The sequence below is a fragment of the Lissotriton helveticus genome, chromosome 1_2 (assembly GCF_964261635.1).
Source record: "Lissotriton helveticus chromosome 1_2, aLisHel1.1, whole genome shotgun sequence".
Lineage (NCBI taxonomy): Eukaryota > Metazoa > Chordata > Amphibia > Caudata > Salamandridae > Lissotriton > Lissotriton helveticus.
Window position 1 is genome coordinate 327,483,264 of NC_136058.1, and position 18,504 is coordinate 327,501,767.

Here is an 18,504-nt window from a genome sequence, read left to right on the forward strand (position 1 = left end):
ATGGTTTCCAGGGTGGTCCTCCCCTGGGTGTCGGGGCGCTCCAGGCCGATGGCATGGAAAAGTGCCCAGGACGGGCTCCATGCGTCTCGGGCATTCGTCCCGGGACGGGGACGGGGACGGGGTGGGGAGAGTCCAGGCGGCTTCACCTCCATGCCCGGCCATCTGATCGGCCAGATTCCCTCGGTCATCTGGTCGCCCGGATCCCCTCGGGCATCTGGTCGCCCGCAACGCTTTCCTATGGGGCGACCAGATGGCCGAACTTCCCTGGAAGTCCCGATGAGGTGCCATTCGCCTCCCGGATCCCAGCGAGGGCTCCATGAGGTCGGGTACTTTCACGCCTTGGGTCCCCTCTGTCACCTCGCGTGCACAGATTGCAAGAAAGGGGGGTAATTTCCCTCTGGATTACTAGGGGCAGGGTACGCCCGGACACCCCTCCAGGGCTGGTGGTTCTCTGCCAACGGGGACCAGATAGGCTATGCCTGGGCAACACCTCCCTAGGCCACCCGGGGCTTCCTTCCTCCAGGCCAACGGCATGGAAAAGTGCCCAGGACGGGCTCCATGCGTCCCGGGCATTCGTCCCCCGGGCGCTCCATCCAGGCTGACGGCATGGCAGAGTGCCCGGGTCGGGCTCCATGGCTCTTGGGCAGTCGTCCCCCGGGCGTCCGGGGCTCCATCCAGGCCGACGGCATGGCAGAGTGTCCGGGACGGGCTCAATGCGTCCCGGGCATTCGTCCCCCGGGCTCTTGGGCAGTCGTCCCCCGGGAGTCCGGGGCTCCATCCAGGCTGACGGCATGGCAGAGTGCAGTGCCCGGGTCGGGCTCCATGGTTTTCAGGGTGGTCCTCCCCTGGGTGTCGGGGTGCTCCAGGCTGATGGCATGGCAGAGTGACCGGGACGGGCTCCATGCGTCCCGGGCATTCGTCCCCCGGGCGCCCGGGGCTCCATCCAGCCTGACGGCATGGAAAAGTGGCCAGGACGGGCTCCATGCGTCCCCGGCATTCGTCCCCCGGGCGCCCGGGCTCCATCCAGCCCAATGGCATGGAAAAGTGCCCGGGACGGGCTCCATACGTCCCGGGCAGTCGTCCCCCGGGCGTCCGGGGCACCCATCTCCAGGAGGCCAACAGCATGGCAAAGTACCCGGGACGGGCTCCATGGGTCCCGGTGCAGTCCTCCCCCGGGCTTCCGGGGCTTCCATCTCCAGGCCAACGGCAGGTCAAAGTGCCCAGGACGGGCTCCACGGGTCCCTGGCAGTCCTCCCCCCGGGCGTCCGGGGCTCCCTTCCCCAGGCCAACGGCATGTCAAAGTGCCCAGGATGGGCTCCACGGGCCCCGGGCGTCCGGGGCTCCCTTCCCCGGGCCAACGGCATGCCAGAGTGCCCAGGACGGGCCCCACGAGTCCCGGGCGTCCGGGGCTCCCTTCCCCGGGACAACGGCTTGTCAGAGTGCCCATGACGGGCTCCACGGGCCCCGGGTATCTGGGACTCCCTTCCCCGGGCCAACGGCATGCCGGAGTTTCCAGTTCGGGCTACACGGGTCCCGGGTGTCCGGGGCTCCCTTCCCAGGGCCAACGGCTTGTCAGAGTGCCCAGGACGGGCTCCACGGTTCCTGGGCGTCCGGGGTTCCCTTCCCCGGGTCAGCGGCATGTCAGAGTGCCCAGGACGAGTTCCACGGGTCCTGGGCAGTCCTCCCCGGGCGTCCGGGGCTCCCTTCCCCGGGCCGACGGCAGGTCAGAGTGCCCAGGACGGGCTCCACAGGTCCCGGGCAGTCCTCCCCCCTGGCGTCCGGCGCTCCCTTCTCCAGGCCGATGGCAGGTCAGAGTGACCAGGACGGGCTCCACGGGTCCCGGGCAGTCCTCTCCCGGGCGTACGTGGTTGTCCGACGGATTCGGGCGGATGTCCTTTTACGAACCGGATCGGAATCGGCCCAAATAATAATTTTAATAATCCACATTTGTAAAGCGCACAGTCACCAATAAGGGTCTCTAGGCGCTAGGGGCCGTCGGGAAGATTAAGCAAGCTATTGCCCAGAGTCACATGGTGCTGGGCTAATCTGCCGCCAGTGCCGGGGATCGAACCGTGATCCCCAAATTCCGGAGTCAGCCGCCCTAGCCGCGGCGCCAGCTATTGCCCAGAGTCACATGGTGCTAGGCTAATCTGCCGCCGGTGCCGGGGATCGAACATTGATCTCCAGATTCCGGAGTCAGCCGCCCTAGCCGCGGCGCCAGCTATTGCCCAGAGTCACATGGTGCTGGGCTAATCTGCCGCCGGTGCCGGGGATCGAACCGTGATCCCCAGATTCTTGAGTCAGCCGCCCTAGCCGAGGCGCCAGCTATTGCCCAGAGTCACATGGTGCTGGGCTAATCTGCCGCTGGTGCCGGGGATCGAACCGTGATCCCCAGATGGGGATATCCCAAAAATCTGGCATGGATACGGCCCGCCAGGACGGGTTTGGACATTACAGTGTTTGCTTCTCAAAACCTGTGAGTAAATGCAGTTTTTAACACTCGGCTTGGTATTCCCTTTGGGAAATTTCTGAAACATCATTGATCAATTTTGGAATTCGGCTCTTCCTTTCACAGCACTAAACAAAGGGAATGGACTATGAAACCAATTGACAACTTTGTTATACTGTTTGGTGCTTTCTTGTATTGCACTGAAGAAATGGCGTATAAAACTTGGCAGCGAAGCAGTCAATCTATTTCTCATTTCACCTGTGTCTTCAGTCTTACATATATTCCACCTCTTCTCTGTGCATGCAAAGTATGTGTTTGTTTGAAGCACTTCATTTTTGTGCAACGTAGGAACTATTTAATTTCTCCTTAAAAGCTCTGCCTACGTGCAAGATGTACGAACTATCATTGCAGTTGCAAAAAGGCTGGTCTGAAGAATCAGGCCATTTGCAAACGCAAAATGGCTTTTTCTGATGTATTAAATGGAAGGTATTCGAAAGGGGTGTTTGGGTGTACCTTCCAAATACCGAATTGCAGTGGTACGTAGAAATGTTTTTCCACCATAATTTGGCCCAAAACAATCATACTTCATCACCATCTCCGTGATTGTGGTAACCAATCCTCAAATGATAAGGTGTCCCATAAAAACCTCTTCCCCTTTAAGAATGTTTCGAAACAATCATTGTATGTAGAGGCATTGGTCCTATGTACCACTGCCTATTCAAATAAAATAACAATGAAACAAATAAATCTGTTTTTTAAATGATCCAGTTTTCCTTTAATACATAATATTAAGGACTACTTCTCCTGTTCCACAGTTTCAAGGTTGTACTTTCTGGCACAACTTAGTATGATCCTCACACTCTTTCATGATGTACTGATATTCTGTCATTCTGATTTTACTAAAAAGCTGGGGATATAGCTCAGTGTTAGAGCATTTGACTGCAGATCAAGAGGTCCCTCATCCAAATCCGGGTGTCCCCTCACCCTATTTTGATTCTGTTGTTTGTTATTGGGACTTTTCATCAATTACATTTGGATCATCTTTGACAGAGTCAGTGTTCCCTTGGATATTGCACTGTGAGAAGTTGGCCTGATGTGCAGTGCTCACTATTCTAGTGATCACTATATATCAGTCCAAACAACCCTTATTGATGATTGGTTGTAAGTCAACCTTATAGACCAGCTATCCTAGTAGCATGGATACGAGCAGTCTAAGGCTAAGACTCTAGAGGGCGTGTTAAGCCAGCTGTTTTACCATCACATTACCCCTTGAACACCCAGTGAAAGGACACCACACAAGTTGTTATGAAAAATAAACAGTGTATTTATTTATAACAAGACTACCCTGGCTCTTTATGAGACAGGGAGCTAAGCACACAACAAAACTCTTACGAAAATACTTAAGTTAGCACGTTATACACAAATGCCCGAGGGGCACGAAAAACCATATACTCTAAAAGTGGAATGCGAATTACTAGCAGGTAAGTAACAGTTCTAATAGGCTTTGGAATCGCTAGGACTGGACTAGGGAATCGTTAGATTACTACTAGGAGGCCCAGGGGACTCGGGTGCAGAGTGTGCACTCTCACGCGGGATGCGGGACAAAGTCTATGGAAGCTAGAATTCACAAAGTTAGTGTTCACGGGCGAACCCGACCTGGTAGGGAGAAAACGACAGTGGATCCGGACCCTTGAATAGTGAGGCTATGCTGGGACACCGGAGTGCCGAAGTTACCTAGCCCAGGGGCTGCAGCTGCATAGGTCTGAAAAGACGTCGGGGATCTCGTTGCCGGACCAGGAGCCTGGAAGGAAGAAGTTGCTGGCAGGCGACCAGTGAAGGAAAGTTCGATGGATCCAAGCCTGGATCAAGGAAGAAGAAAACCTGAAAGCAGAGGGGACCAAGTTCTTGAATCACTAGCCAGTGATTAAGTGGGCACCAGGATGGCACCGGGCGAAGTCACCGCAGTCAGGGGAGTGGGCGCTGCTGGGCTCTGCAGTCTCTCGGACCAGGAGGCGTTGTCGGCGACCAGGATGGAGGTGCGAGCTGTCCCACGAAGGTCGACGTCGCTGGACCCAGGATTGGGCAACAAGTCTTGGCAAATGCAAGGCCCACGCGGTGGACCTAAAATGGCGTCTTGGGCGGACCAGGAGGGTCCAGGGTACTTCTCCGATGGAGGGAAGCAAGGGCCAGTCTGGAGCAACCAGACCAGCAGCAGAAATGTCGTCGGGCATCGTCAGGAAGGCCACAAGCCAGCGGGCTAGTAGCCAAACAACGCGGTGAGCAGCAAAAAGCAGAAGGGCCCCACGCAGATCGTGGAGATGCTGGGGGGCTGCTCTTCGGTGCTGGAGCTGCTCAGGGTGGGGGCTTCTCGGACCCCAAAGCACTCACCAGGAATTCACTCGGCGGGCGTGCTGGAAAGAAGTCGTGCAGTCTTGCAGATAGCCGGTCCCTTGAGGTCTCGTCGCACCCACGGTTCTCAGCTGGGCTGTAGGGGTGGGTAGAGGTCAGAGGTGCCAGGGAAGCCGGTTCTCGTCGAGCTGGGCAGTCGGATTCCGGAGGAAGGACGTGCAGCAGACCGCAGTGTTCTTAAGATGGTGCCTGCGGATGCAGGGTGACTACTCCTTAGTCACAAGGGAGAAATCTTAGGAAGAAGTCTTGAGTTCCTTTCGTGGAAAGTAGTTTCAGGATTCAAAGATGATCTGATTTGGAAGGGGGCCAGTTCCTACCTTTATCCTGTAAAAAGGGGCTGGCACGCGACTAAGTCCTGCCCTAGGGGTGGGACTAGGAGGGGGGTGGTTACACCCGCTTCCTTGGCGGGCTTTTCCCCAGCACAGGGTCTGGAGTGACCCTGGAACTGGTTCCAGCCAGCCTATGCACAGTGAGCACCGGGGTGCCACGTGCAGTCACCTTCCTCTAAAGCCCTGCCTACCTACAATACACAAAACCCTGTCTGGGACGGTGCTGGCACCGCCCCTGGCAGGAAACCCTTTGTCCTTATCTCCTGCTCTGGGAGGACTCCCAGCAGCAGGAGGGCAGACTTGTGTCTCGGTGGCAGCATCCATTTTGTGGAGCTGAGGCTCTGTTTGACTTTAACCGGGGTTAGGGGTTACATACATGTCGTGTCCCTCTAGAAGGGTGGAATGCTAACCCCGTCGCCAGAATTGGCGAGGGGTTAGTATTCCAATTCGTATGACACCTTACTCGACATGTTTTGATAAGGCGATACCAGAGTTGGCATATAACCGCGAGGATTATAATGCACTTAAGAGTATATGGTATGCGATATCATGGAAACGGCTAAGGGATAGATCCCGAAAGCCGCAGACAGGCTCAGCTCATGCCAGAGCACCATCTCACACGATTCCAAGCACTCTGCCCTCAGGATTGTTAAGGCCTGCCATAGGAGTGACTGATAGGAGATCTGTGTGTCCATTTTAGGGTTAGATATAGGTATACTATATCTAAAGCAAAGGGTGATTACACCACCTTGCCCCAGCTGTCAAGCAGCCAGTTGTGTCAGATTTGGATGGCCAGCCAGGGGTGGCATAATACATGCTGCAGCCCCTGGTAGGCCCTGGGTACACCTATGCCCTGGGTACCTAAGGTACACTGTACAGGGACTGATAAGGTGACTCAGTATCCAATTTAGATATGTACCTAAGGTACATGGAATCCATTTTACAGAGAGAGCAGAAGGCCTGGGGCCCTGAATAGCAGGGTCCCAGGTCAACTAAGTCAGAAAACCAGCAAAACACCAGGCAAAAAGTTGGGGGCAACCATAGTCAGGGATCTACCTTCCTACATAACCCCCCCCCCCAAACGAAAGGAGATAAGGCTAGCCTTGCCAGGTAAGCCTATATTGCCTGAGTGGCCATATAAGGAAGTACCAGCACTGGCATGGTTACCCCCTATCTCATGGTCCACTAAGCAATCCCTCACCCTAAGGGTGTCTGAGGGTCTCCACCATAGGGAATCTCTACCTGTGGTGTGTTTTGGCAAAGTAAAAGGCTGGTGCTGAAATGGAGTACTGAAGTGAGGCTCCACTAATTTTGGGCTCAGCTTCCTCCAATCATTTTCCACCATAGAGGCCTTTCTTTCCAAGACTGAGTTGTTTTGGGCTCTCAGGGTCAACCTCTGGCTACCTACAGCTGGAGGTTGGGTCCCTCTGTTTGGCTTACTGGAGGGACAGGTCAGGTCTGGGGCCCTCAGGTCCCAAGTTTGGCTGTGCCCAACAGTGTCCATCTGTGGGAGGTCCCTAACTAATTTTAAGGGGTATCCCTCAGGAGTATGTTTTATTTTCACTGGGCTAGGACTACTAGCTTCAGTGCCCTTAATCTGCTGATTGGGAAATTCTTTTGGACAGGGGGCCCCTTGGGGTCCAACCCTGGCCTCCCTGACCTCTACAGCCCTGGGCTGACTGAGGCAGGGTAGAGAGGGGCAGGTTACCTGCTCCAGACTGGGTCCCACCTTGGAAGGGTCCACTGACATCAGGGGTTCTGCCAGGCTAGGCCTGACTACCTCTGTGGCAGTTTCTTCACAAGGGGTCAGATCAGTTCCCTGAGGAGGCTGATCCTTTCCTAAAGTCTGGTGGGAGGGAGATTTCTCTTCCTCCTCAATACTCTCTGTCTGAGTGGAGTGATCCATGGTTTCAGGCTTCACAACACTATCTTCTGTCTGAGTTTGAGCTGTGGCCATCACAACTCTCCCAACCTTTTCAGGAGGGGGCTCAGTTTGGGTGTGGGCTGTTACCATGACAGCCTTGACAACCTGTTCTGGGAAGGAAGTTGTCTGAGATTGGGTTGTGACTGGCACAACCCTCCTGACCTGTTCAGGGAGGACATCTTGGACTGGGGCTGTGACTAACACTGCCCCACTAACCTTACCATGGGTATTTACCATTTTAGAATGGGTTTCTTGCTCAACTTCAGCCCAGGCTGAGAGCTCCAAATCATTCCCCAGTAGGCAATCTACAGGCAAGTTTGGTGATACTGCCACTCTCTTGTGGCCAGTGACACCTCCCCAGCTGAGATTGACCACTGCCATGGGATGATCTCTCTGTACTCCATCAATATTGGTCACCTGGTATGTGGCACCAGGTAAAAGTTGCCTTGAGGGGACTAGGCTCTCAGTCACCATAGTGATGCTAGCCCCTGTGTCTCTATAGGCCTCAACTTTTATACCATTGATGAGGGGCTCCTGTCTGTACTTGCCCAAAGTGTTGGGACAAGTTGTGAAGTTGGCAAACCCCATGCCAGTCTCACAGACAAGAGTATCTAAGTTTGGGGACCTGGTTAGGCCAGAGTCCCCAGGAACTCCCAAAGTAAATGCACCCAAATTCTTGGGGGCACTCCCACCACCTGGGAGATTACTACTAGTAGTAACAGGAGGTTTGGGAATGTTACTTGGGGGTATGTTTTCCTTATTGTTATTCTTTGGGCAACTGCTGTCAGTTTTTAAATGACCCACCTGTTTACAGGGATAACAATAAGGTTTCTTCTGGTTGTTGGAAGGATTCTGGGACCCACCCCCCTCAGAGGATTTTTGGGGCCTTGATGTGGTTTGATCTGTAGATTTATTCCCACCCTTCTCTTGAGGCTTGGTTGATTCCTTTTTCTGGTCACCACCTTGGTTCTTGGGCCTAATCCTGGTTCTGACCCATTTGTCTGCCCTCTTACCCAATTCTTGTGGAGAGGTCAGATCAGAGTCTACCAGGTGCTGGTGTAATAACTGGTTCTGACAATTATTTAAGACTTGCTCTCTCATAATTAGATTATACAATCCCTTGAAATCAGTAACCTTACTACCCAGTAGCCAGCCTTCCAAAGCCTTAGTGGCACAATCAACAAAGTCAGACCAGTCCTGAGACTGAGTTTTCTGGGTGTCTCTGAACAGCAACCTGTACTGCTCAGTGGTTAAGCCAAACCCATCAACCAGTGCATTTTTCAGGACCTGGTAATCATTAGCATCCTCCACTCTTGTAGTGAGGAGCTTGTCTCTACCTTTACCATCAAAGGAGAGCCACAGTATAGCTGCCCACTGACTCTGGGGAATGCACTGCACAGTGCAGGCCCTCTCCAGAGCAGCCATCCATTTCTGGATATCATCCCCTTGCTTAAAGGGGGGCACTATTTTAGTCAGGTGTTTAGTATCTAAACCCTTCTCTCTATCTCTTGGGAGATTGCTGCCACCAGTGGGTGCTAACCCACTCATCTGCTGCTCTCTAGCAAAGGCAAGCTTCTCTTTGGCCAGGGCCAGTTCTTCCCTTTCAATCCTCAGTTCAGCTTGTCTCATCCTAGCTTCATGCTCCCTTCTCTGAGGGGAAGTGAATCTCCTCTGTGGAGGATTCCTTCTCCCCTGAGAAGAGGCATTAGAGTGCAGAGATCTATTGGAGTCCCTAGAAAGAGATCTATCTCTCCTAACTCCAAGGTTAGGCCCACTTCGGGTTAGTACTGGGGGGCCCCCAGATCCTAGCCCAAGTAAGTCTAAGTTGGTCCTAGTTAGCCTTCTGACTACCTCAAGACCTTTGTCTACCTCATCCCCAGAGAGTTCCTCTTGGTCCTCCTCCTCAACTGCAGTAGCAATGTTGGGAAGGTCTGGATCCTCAGGGGTTCCCTCTAAGGCTGGCATGTTCTCATGTAACTGAGAAAGCTTTCTGGCATCATATGTCTCTAAGAGACCTATCAGAAAGGGAGTGGTGGGGTTAGACCCCTGCTTCAGTTTCCTGGAGACACAGATTTGTCTCATCTCCTGGAAACTGAGAGCTGCATATCTTGAAGTGACCTGTGGAGGGTCAACACTGACCAGGGGAGTCTCAGTAGAGTCCCCCTGAGTCGACATGCTTTTCTAGTGAGGTGTAAGTGGTGCACTTACCTACACTATATGTTTGCCTACTGATCCCTTGCTAGAGTTGTAGTTTAGGGTGTGCTAGGCCCTAGGAGCTACAACAGCTGGTTCAGTAGAACTCAGAGTATTCTAAGCTAAGTTATATGTACCTTTAGTACTTATGTGATCTTTCACAAGATATTCTTAGGGCATGTGTGGTAAAACAACAGCAAGCTCAAATCCCACCGCTGCCACCAATGTGAGAAGTTGGCCTGATGTGCAGTGCTCACTATTCTAGTGATCACTATATATCAGTCCAAACAACCCTTATTGATGATTGGTTGTAAGTCAACCTTATAGACCAGCTATCCTAGTAGCATGGATACGAGCAGTCTAAGGCTAAGACTCTAGAGGGCGTGTTAAGCCAGCTGTTTTACCATCACATTACCCCTTGAACACCCAGTGAAAGGACACCACACAAGTTGTTATGAAAAATAAACAGTGTATTTATTTATAACAAGACTACCCTGGCTCTTTATGAGACAGGGAGCTAAGCACACAACAAAACTCTTACGAAAATACTTAAGTTAGCACGTTATACACAAATGCCCGAGGGGCACGAAAAACTATATACTCTAAAAGTGGAATGCGAATTACTAGCAGGTAAGTAACAGTTCTAATAGGCTTTGGAATCGCTAGGACTGGACTAGGGAATCGTTAGATTACTACTAGGAGGCCCAGGGGACTCGGGTGCAGAGTGTGCACTCTCACGCGGGATGCGGGACAAAGTCTATGGAAGATAGAATTCACAAAGTTAGTGTTCACGGGCGAACCCGACCTGGTAGGGAGAAAACGACAGTGGATCCTGACCCTTGGATAGTGAGGCTATGCTGGGACACCGGAGTGCCGAAGTTACCTAGCCCAGGGGCTGCAGCTGCATAGGTCTGAAAAGACGTCGGGGATCTCGTTGCCGGACCAGGAGCCTGGAAGGAAGAAGTTGCTGGCAGGCGACCAGTGAAGGAAAGTTCGATGGATCCAAGCCTGGATCAAGGAAGAAGAAAACCTGAAAGCAGAGGGGACCAAGTTCTTGAATCACTAGCCAGTGATTAAGTGGGCACCAGGATGGCACCGGGCGAAGTCACCGCAGTCAGGGGAGTGGGCGCTGCTGGGCTCTGCAGTCTCTCGGACCAGGAGGCGTTGTCGGCGACCAGGATGGAGGTGCGAGCTGTCCCACGAAGGTTCTTGCTGTCGACGTCGCTGGACCCAGGATTGGGCAACAAGTCTTGGCAAATGCAAGGCCCACGCGGTGGACCTAAAATGGCGTCTTGGGCGGACCAGGAGGGTCCAGGGTACTTCTCCGATGGAGGGAAGCAAGGGCCAGTCTGGAGCAACCAGACCAGCAGCAGAAATGTCGTCGGGCGTCGTCAGGAAGGCCACAAGCCAGCGGGCTAGTAGCCAAACAACGCGGTGAGCAGCAAAAAGCAGAAGGGCCCCACGCAGATCGTGGAGATGCTGGGGGGCTGCTCTTCGGTGCTGGAGCTGCTCAGGGTGGGGGCTTCTCGGACCCCAAAGCACTCACCAGGAATTCACTCGGCGGGCGTGCTGGAAAGAAGTCGTGCAGTCTTGCAGATAGCCGGTCCCTTGAGGTCTCGTCGCACCCACGGTTCTCAGCTGGGCTGTAGAGGTGGGTAGAGGTCAGAGGTGCCAGGGAAGCCGGTTCTCGTCGAGCTGGGCAGTCGGATTCCGGAGGAAGGACGTGCAGCAGACCGCAGTGTTCTTAAGATGGTGCCTGCGGATGCAGGGTGACTACTCCTTAGTCACAAGGGAGAAATCTTAGGAAGAAGTCTTGAGTTCCTTTCGTGGAAAGTAGTTTCAGGATTCAAAGATGATCTGATTTGGAAGGGGGCCAGTTCCTACCTTTATCCTGTAAAAAGGGGCTGGCACGCGACTAAGTCCTGCCCTAGGGGTGGGACTAGGAGGGGGGTGGTTACACCCGCTTCCTTGGCGGGCTTTTCCCCAGCACAGGGTCTGGAGTGACCCTGGAACTGGTTCCAGCCAGCCTATGCACAGTGAGCACCGGGGTGCCACGTGCAGTCACCTTCCTCTAAAGCCCTGCCTACCTACAATACACAAAACCCTGTCTGGGACGGTGCTGGCACCGCCCCTGGCAGGAAACCCTTTGTCCTTATCTCCTGCTCTGGGAGGACTCCCAGCAGCAGGAGGGCAGACTTGTGTCTCGGTGGCAGCATCCATTTTGTGGAGCTGAGGCTCTGTTTGACTTTAACCGGGGTTAGGGGTTACATACATGTCGTGTCCCTCTAGAAGGGTGGAATGCTAACCCCGTCGCCAGAATTGGCGAGGGGTTAGTATTCCAATTCGTATGACACCTTACTCGACATGTTTTGATAAGGCGAAACCAGAGTTGGCATATAACCGCGAGGATTATAATGCACTTAAGAGTATATGGTATGCGATATCATGGAAACGGCTAAGGGATAGATCCCGAAAGCCGCAGACAGGCTCAGCTCATGCCAGAGCACCATCTCACACGATTCCAAGCACTCTGCCCTCAGGATTGTTAAGGCCTGTCATAGGAGTGACTGATAGGAGATCTGTGTGTCCATTTTAGGGTTAGATATAGGTATACTATATCTAAAGCAAAGGGTGATTACACCACCTTGCCCCAGCTGTCAAGCAGCCAGTTGTGTCAGATTTGGATGGCCAGCCAGGGGTGGCATAATACATGCTGCAGCCCCTGGTAGGCCCTGGGTACACCTATGCCCTGGGTACCTAAGGTACACTGTACAGGGACTGATAAGGTGACTCAGTATCCAATTTAGATATGTACCTAAGGTACATGGAATCCATTTTACAGAGAGAGCAGAAGGCCTGGGGCCCTGAATAGCAGGGTCCCAGGTCAACTAAGTCAGAAAACCAGCAAAACACCAGGCAAAAAGTTGGGGGCAACCATAGTCAGGGATCTACCTTCCTACATGCACTTTAATAGTATTTCAGTGTTTCCTGCTCAAAACCTGTGAGTAAATGCAGTTTTTAACACTCGGCTTGTTATTCCCTTTGGGAAATTTCTGAAACATCATTGATCAATTTTGGAATTCGGCTCTTCTTTTCACAGCACTAAACAAAGGGAATGGACTATGAAACCAATTGACAACTTTGTTATACTGTTTGGTGCTTTCTTGTATTGCACTGAAGAAATGGCGTATAAAACTTGGCAGCGAAGCAGTCAATCTATTTCTCATTTCACCTGTGTCTTCAGTCTTACATATATTCCACCTCTTCTCTGTGCATGCAAAGTATGTGTTTGTTTGAAGCACTTCATTTTTGTGCAACGTAGGAACTATTTAATTTCTCCTTAAAAGCTCTGCCTACGTGCAAGATGTACGAACTATCATTGCAGTTGCAAGAAGGCTGGTCTGAAGAATCAGACCATTTGCAAACGGAAAATGGCTTTTTCTGATGTATTAAATGGAAGGTATTCGAAAGGGGTGTTTGGGTGTACCTTCCAAATACCGAATTGTAGTGGTACGTAGAATTGTTTTTCCACCATAATTTGGCCCAAAACAATCATACTTCATCACCATCTCCGTGATTGTGGTAATCAATCCTCAAATGATAAGGTGTCCCCTAAAAACCTCTTCCCCTTTAAGAATGTTTCAAAACAATCATTGTATGTAGAGGCATTGGTACTATGTACCACTGCCTATTCAAATAAAATAACAATGAAACAAATAAATCTGTTTTTTAAATGATCCAGTTTTCCTTTAATAAATAATATTAAGGACTACTTCTCCTGTTCCACAGTTTCAAGGTTGTACTTTCTGGCACAACTTAGTATGATCCTCACACTCTTTTAATATGTACTGATATTCTGTCATTCTGATTTTACTGAAAAGCTGGGGATATAGCTCAGTGGTAGAGCATTTGACTGCAGCTCAAGCGGTCCCTGGTTCAAATCCGGGTGTCCCCTCACCCTATTTTGATTCTGTTGTTTGTAATTGGGACTTTTCATCAATTCCATTTGGATCATCTTTGACAGAGTCAGTGTTCCCTTGGATATTGCACTTTAATAGCATTTCAGTGTTTCCTGCTAAAAACCTGTGAGTAAATGCAGTTTTTAACACTCGGCTTGGTATTCCCTTTGGGGAATTTCCGAAACATCATTGATCAATTTTGGAATTCGGCTCTTCCTTTCACAGCACTAAACAAAGGGAATGGACTATAAAACCAAATGACAACTTTGGTATACTGTTTGGTGCTTTCTTGTATTGCACTGAAGAAATGGCGTATAAAACTTGGCAGCGAAGCAGTCAATCTATTTCTCATTTCACCTGTGTCTTCATTCTTACATATATTCCACCTCTTCTCTGTGCATGCAAAGTATGTGTTTGTTTGAAGCACTTCATTTTTGTGCAACGTAAGAACTATTTAATTTCTCCCTAAAAGCTCTGCCTACGTGCAAGATGTACGAACTATCATTGCAGTTGCAAGAAGGCTGGTCTGAAGAATCAGGCCATTTGCAAACGCAAAATGGCTTTTTCTGATGTATTAAATGGAAGGTATTCAAAAGGGGTGTTTGGGTGTACCTTCCAAATACCGAATTGTAGTGGTACGTAGAAATGTTTTTCCACCATAATTTGGCCCAAAACAATCATACTTCATCACCATCTCAGTGATTGTGGTAGCCAATCCTCAAATGATAAGGTGTCCCGTAAAAACTTCTTCCCCTTTCAGAATGTTTCAAAACAATCATTGTATGTAGAGGCATTGGTCCTATGTACCACTGCCTATTCAAATAAACTAACAATGAAACAAATAAATCTGTTTTTTAAATGATCCAGTTTTCCTTTAATAAATAATATTAAGGACTACTTCTCCTGTTCCACAGTTTCAAGGTTGTACTTTCTGGCACAACTTAGTATGATCCTCACACTCTTTCATGATGTACTGATATTTTGTCTTTCTGATTTTATTGCAAAGCTGGGGATATAGATCAGTGGTAGAGCATTTGACTGCAGATCAAGAGGTCCCTGGTTCAAATCCAGTTGTCCCCTCACCCTATTTTGATTCTGTGGTTTGTAGTTGGGACTTTCCATCAATTCCATTTGGATCATCTTTGACAGAGTCAGTGTTCCCTTGGATATTGCATTTTAATGGCATTACAGTGTTTGCTTCTCAAAACCTGTGAGTAAATGCAGTTTTTAACACTCGGCTTGGTATTCCCTTTGGGAAATTTCTGAAACATCATTGATCAATTTGGGAATTCAGCTCTTCTTTTCACAGCACTAAACAAAGGGAATGGACTATGAAACCAATTGACAACTTTGTTATACTGTTTGGTGCTTTCTTGTATTGCACTGAAGAAATGGCGTATAAAACTTGGCAGCAAAGCAGTCAATCTATTTCTCATTTCACCTGTGTCTTCAGTCTTACATATATTCCACCTCTTCTCTGTGCATGCAAAGTATGTGTTTGTTTGAAGCACTTCATTTTTGTGCAACGTAGGAACTATTTAATTTCTCCTTAAAAGCTCTGCCTACGTGCAAGATGTACGAACTATCATTGCAGTTGCAAGAAGGCTGGTCTGAAGAATCAGGTCATTTGCAAATGCAAAATGGCTTTTTCTGATGTATTAAATGGAAGGTATTCGAAAGGGGTGTTTGGGTGTACCTTCCAAATACTGAATTGTAGTGGTACGTAGAAATGTTTTTCCACCATTATTTGGCCCAAAACAATCATACTTCTTCACCATCTCAGTGATTGTGGTAACCAATCCTCAAATGATAAGGTGTCCCGTAAAAACTTCTTCCCCTTTCAGAATGTTTCAAAACAATCATTGTATGTAGAGGCATTGGTACTATGTACCACTGCCTATTCAAATAAACTAACAATGAAACAAATAAATCTGTTTTTTAAATGACCCAGTTTTCCTTTAATAAATAATATTAAGGACTACTTCTCCTGTTCCACAGTTTCACGGTTGTACTTTCTGGCACAACTTAGTATGATCCTCACACTCTTTCATGATGTACTGATATTTTGTCATTCTGATTTTACTGAAAAGCTGGGGATATAGCTCAGTGGTAGAGCATTTGACTGCAGATCAAGAGGTCCCTGGTTCAAATCCGGGTGTCCCCTCACCCTATTTTGATTCTGTTGTTTGTAATTGGGACTTTTCATCAATTCCATTTGGATCATCTTTGACAGAGTCAGTGTTCCCTTGGATATTGCCCTTTAATAGCATTTCAGTGTTTCCTGCTCAAAACCTGTGAGTAAATGCAGTTTTTAACACTCGGCTTGGTATTCCCTTTGGGAAATTTCTGAAACATCATTGATCAATTTTGGAATTCGGCTCTTCCTTTCACAGCACTAAACAAAGGGAATGGACTATGAAACCAATTGACAACTTTGTTATACTGTTTGGTGCTTTCTTGTATTGCACTGAAGAAATGGCGTATAAAACTTGGCAGCGAAGCAGTCAATCTATTTCTCATTTCACCTGTGTCTTCAGTCTTACATATAGTCCACCTCTTCTCTGTGCATGCAAAGTATGTGTTTGTTTGAAGCACTTCATTTTTGTGCAACGTAGGAACTATTTAATTTCTCCTTAAAAGCTCTGCCTATGTGCAAGATGTACGAACTATCATTGCAGTTGCAAGAAAGCTGGTCTGAAGAATCAGGCCATTTGCAAACGCAAAATGGCTTTTTCTGATGTATTAAATGGAAGGTATTCGAAAGGGGTGTTTGGGTGTACCTTCCAAATACCAAATTCTAGTGGTACGTAGAAATGTTTTTCCACCATAATTTGGCCCAAAACAATCATACTTCATCACCATCTCCGTGATTGTGGTAACCAATCCTCAAATGATAAGGTGTCCCGTAAAAACCTCTTCCGCTTTAAGCATGTTTCAAAACAATCATTGTATGTAGAGGCATTGGTCCTATGTACCACTGCCTATTCAAATAAAATAACAATGAAACAAATAAATCTGTTTTTTAAATGATCCAGTTTTCCTTTAATAAATAATATTAAGGACTACTTCTCCTGTTCCACAGTTTCAAGGTTGTACTTTCTGGCACAACTTAGTATGATCCTCACACTCTTTCAATATGTACTGATATTTTGTCATTCTGATTTTACTGAAAAGCTGGGGATATAGCTCAGTGGTAGAGCATGTGACTGCAGATCAAGACGTCCCTGGTTCAAATCCGGGTGTCCTCTCACCCTATTTTGATTCTGTTGTTTGTAATTGGGACTTTTCATCAATTCCATTTGGATCATCTTTGACAGAGTCAGTGTTCCCTTGGATATTGCACTTTAATAGCATTTCAGTGTTTCTTGCTCAAAACCTGTGAGTAAATGCAGTTTTTAACACTCGGCTTGTTATTCCCTTTGGGAAATTTCTGAAACATCATTGATCAATTTTAGAATTCGGCTCTTCCTTTCACAGCACTAAACAAAGGGAATGGACTATGAAACCAATTGACAACTTTGTTATACTGTTTGGTGCTTTCTTGTATTGCACTGAAGAAATGGCGTATAAAACTTGGCAGCGAAGCAGTCAATCTATTTCTCATTTCACCTGTGTCTTCAGTCTTACATATATTCCACCTCTTCTCTGTGCATGCAAAGTATGTATTTGTTTGAAGCACTTCATTTTTGTGCAACGTAGGAACTATTTAATTTCTTCTTAAAAGCTCTGCCTACGTGCAAGATGTACGAACTATCATTGCAGTTGCAAGAAGGCTGGTCTGAAGAATCAGGCCAATTTGCAAACGCAAAATGGCTTTTTCTGATGTATTAAATGGAAGGTATTCGAAAGGGGTGTTTGGGTGTACCTTCCAAATACCGAATTGTAGTGGTACGTAGAAATGTTTTTCCACCATAATTTGGCCCAAAACAAACATACTTCATCACCATCTCCATGATTGTGGTAACCAATCCTCAAATGATAAGGTGTCCCGTAAAAACCTCTTCCCCTTAAAGAATGTTTCAAAACAATCATTGTATGTAGAGGCATTGGTCCTATGTACCACTGCCTATTCAAATAAAATAACAATGAAACAAATAAATCTGTTTTTTAAATGATCCAGTTTTCCTTTAATAAATAATATTAAGGACTACTTCTCCTGTTCCACAGTTTCAAGGTTGTACTTTCTTGCACAACTTAGTATGATCCCCACACTCTTTCAATATGTACTGATATTTTGTCATTCTGATTTTACTGAAAAGCTGGGGATATAGCTCAGTGGTAGAGCATTTGACTGCAGATCAAGAGGTCCCTGGTTCAAATCCTGGTGTCCCCTCACCCTATTTTGATTCTGTTGTTTGTAATTAAGACTTTTCATCAATTCCATTTGGAACATCTTTGACAGAGTCATTGTTCCCTTGGATATTGCACTTTAATAGCATTTCAGTGTTTCCTGCTAAAAACCTGTGAGTAAATGCAGTTGTTAACACTCGGCTTGGTATTCCCTTTGGGGAATTTCTGAAACATCATTGATCAATTTTGGAATTCGGCTCTTCCTTTCACAGCACTAAACAAAGGGAATGGACTATGAAACCAATTGACAACTTTGTTATACTATTTGGTGCTTTCTTGTATTGCACTGAAGAAATGGCGTTTAAAACTTGGCAGCGAAGCAGTCAATCTATTTCTCATTTCACCTGTGTCTTCAGTCTTACATATATTCCACCTTTTCTCTGTGCATGCAAAGTATGTGTTTGTTTGAAGCACTTCATTTTTGTGCAACGTAAGAACTATTTAATTTCTCCCTAAAAGCTCTGCCTACGTGCAAGATGTACGAACTATCATTGCAGTTACAAGAAGGCTGGTCTGAAGAATCAGGCCATTTGCAAACGCAAGATGGCTTTTTCTGATGTATTAAATGGAAGGTATTCGAAAGGGGTGTTTGGGTGTACCTTCCAAATACCGAATTGTAGTGGTACGTAGAAATGTTTTTCCACCATAATTTGGCCCAAAACAATCATACTTCATCACCATCTCAGTGATTGTGGTAACCAATCCTCAAATGATAAGGTGTCCCATAAAAACCTCTTCCCCTTTAAGAATGTTTCAAAACAATCATTGTATGTAGAGGCATTGGTCCTATGTACCACTGCCTATTCAAATAAAATAACAATGAAACAAATAAATCTGTTTTTTAAATGACCCAGTTTTCCTTTAATAAATAATATTAAGGACTACTTCTCC

The 18,504-nt window shown here is 48.0% G+C and overlaps 3 non-coding genes across 3 annotated transcripts; all 3 read left to right on the forward strand.

Annotated features, from left to right (window-relative positions):
* The first annotated feature begins 13,187 nt into the window (after window positions 1-13,187).
* On the forward strand, window positions 13,188-13,259 carry TRNAC-GCA (transfer RNA cysteine (anticodon GCA)). Its single transcript has one exon. It is a non-coding gene; the product is annotated as a tRNA-Cys (tRNA).
* Window positions 13,260-15,355: 2,096 nt separating this feature from the next.
* TRNAC-GCA (transfer RNA cysteine (anticodon GCA)) lies at window positions 15,356-15,427 on the forward strand. Its single transcript has one exon. It is a non-coding gene; the product is annotated as a tRNA-Cys (tRNA).
* A 2,097-nt stretch (window positions 15,428-17,524) lies between these two features.
* TRNAC-GCA (transfer RNA cysteine (anticodon GCA)) lies at window positions 17,525-17,596 on the forward strand. The gene has a single exon. It is a non-coding gene; the product is annotated as a tRNA-Cys (tRNA).
* Window positions 17,597-18,504: the final 908 nt, after the last annotated feature.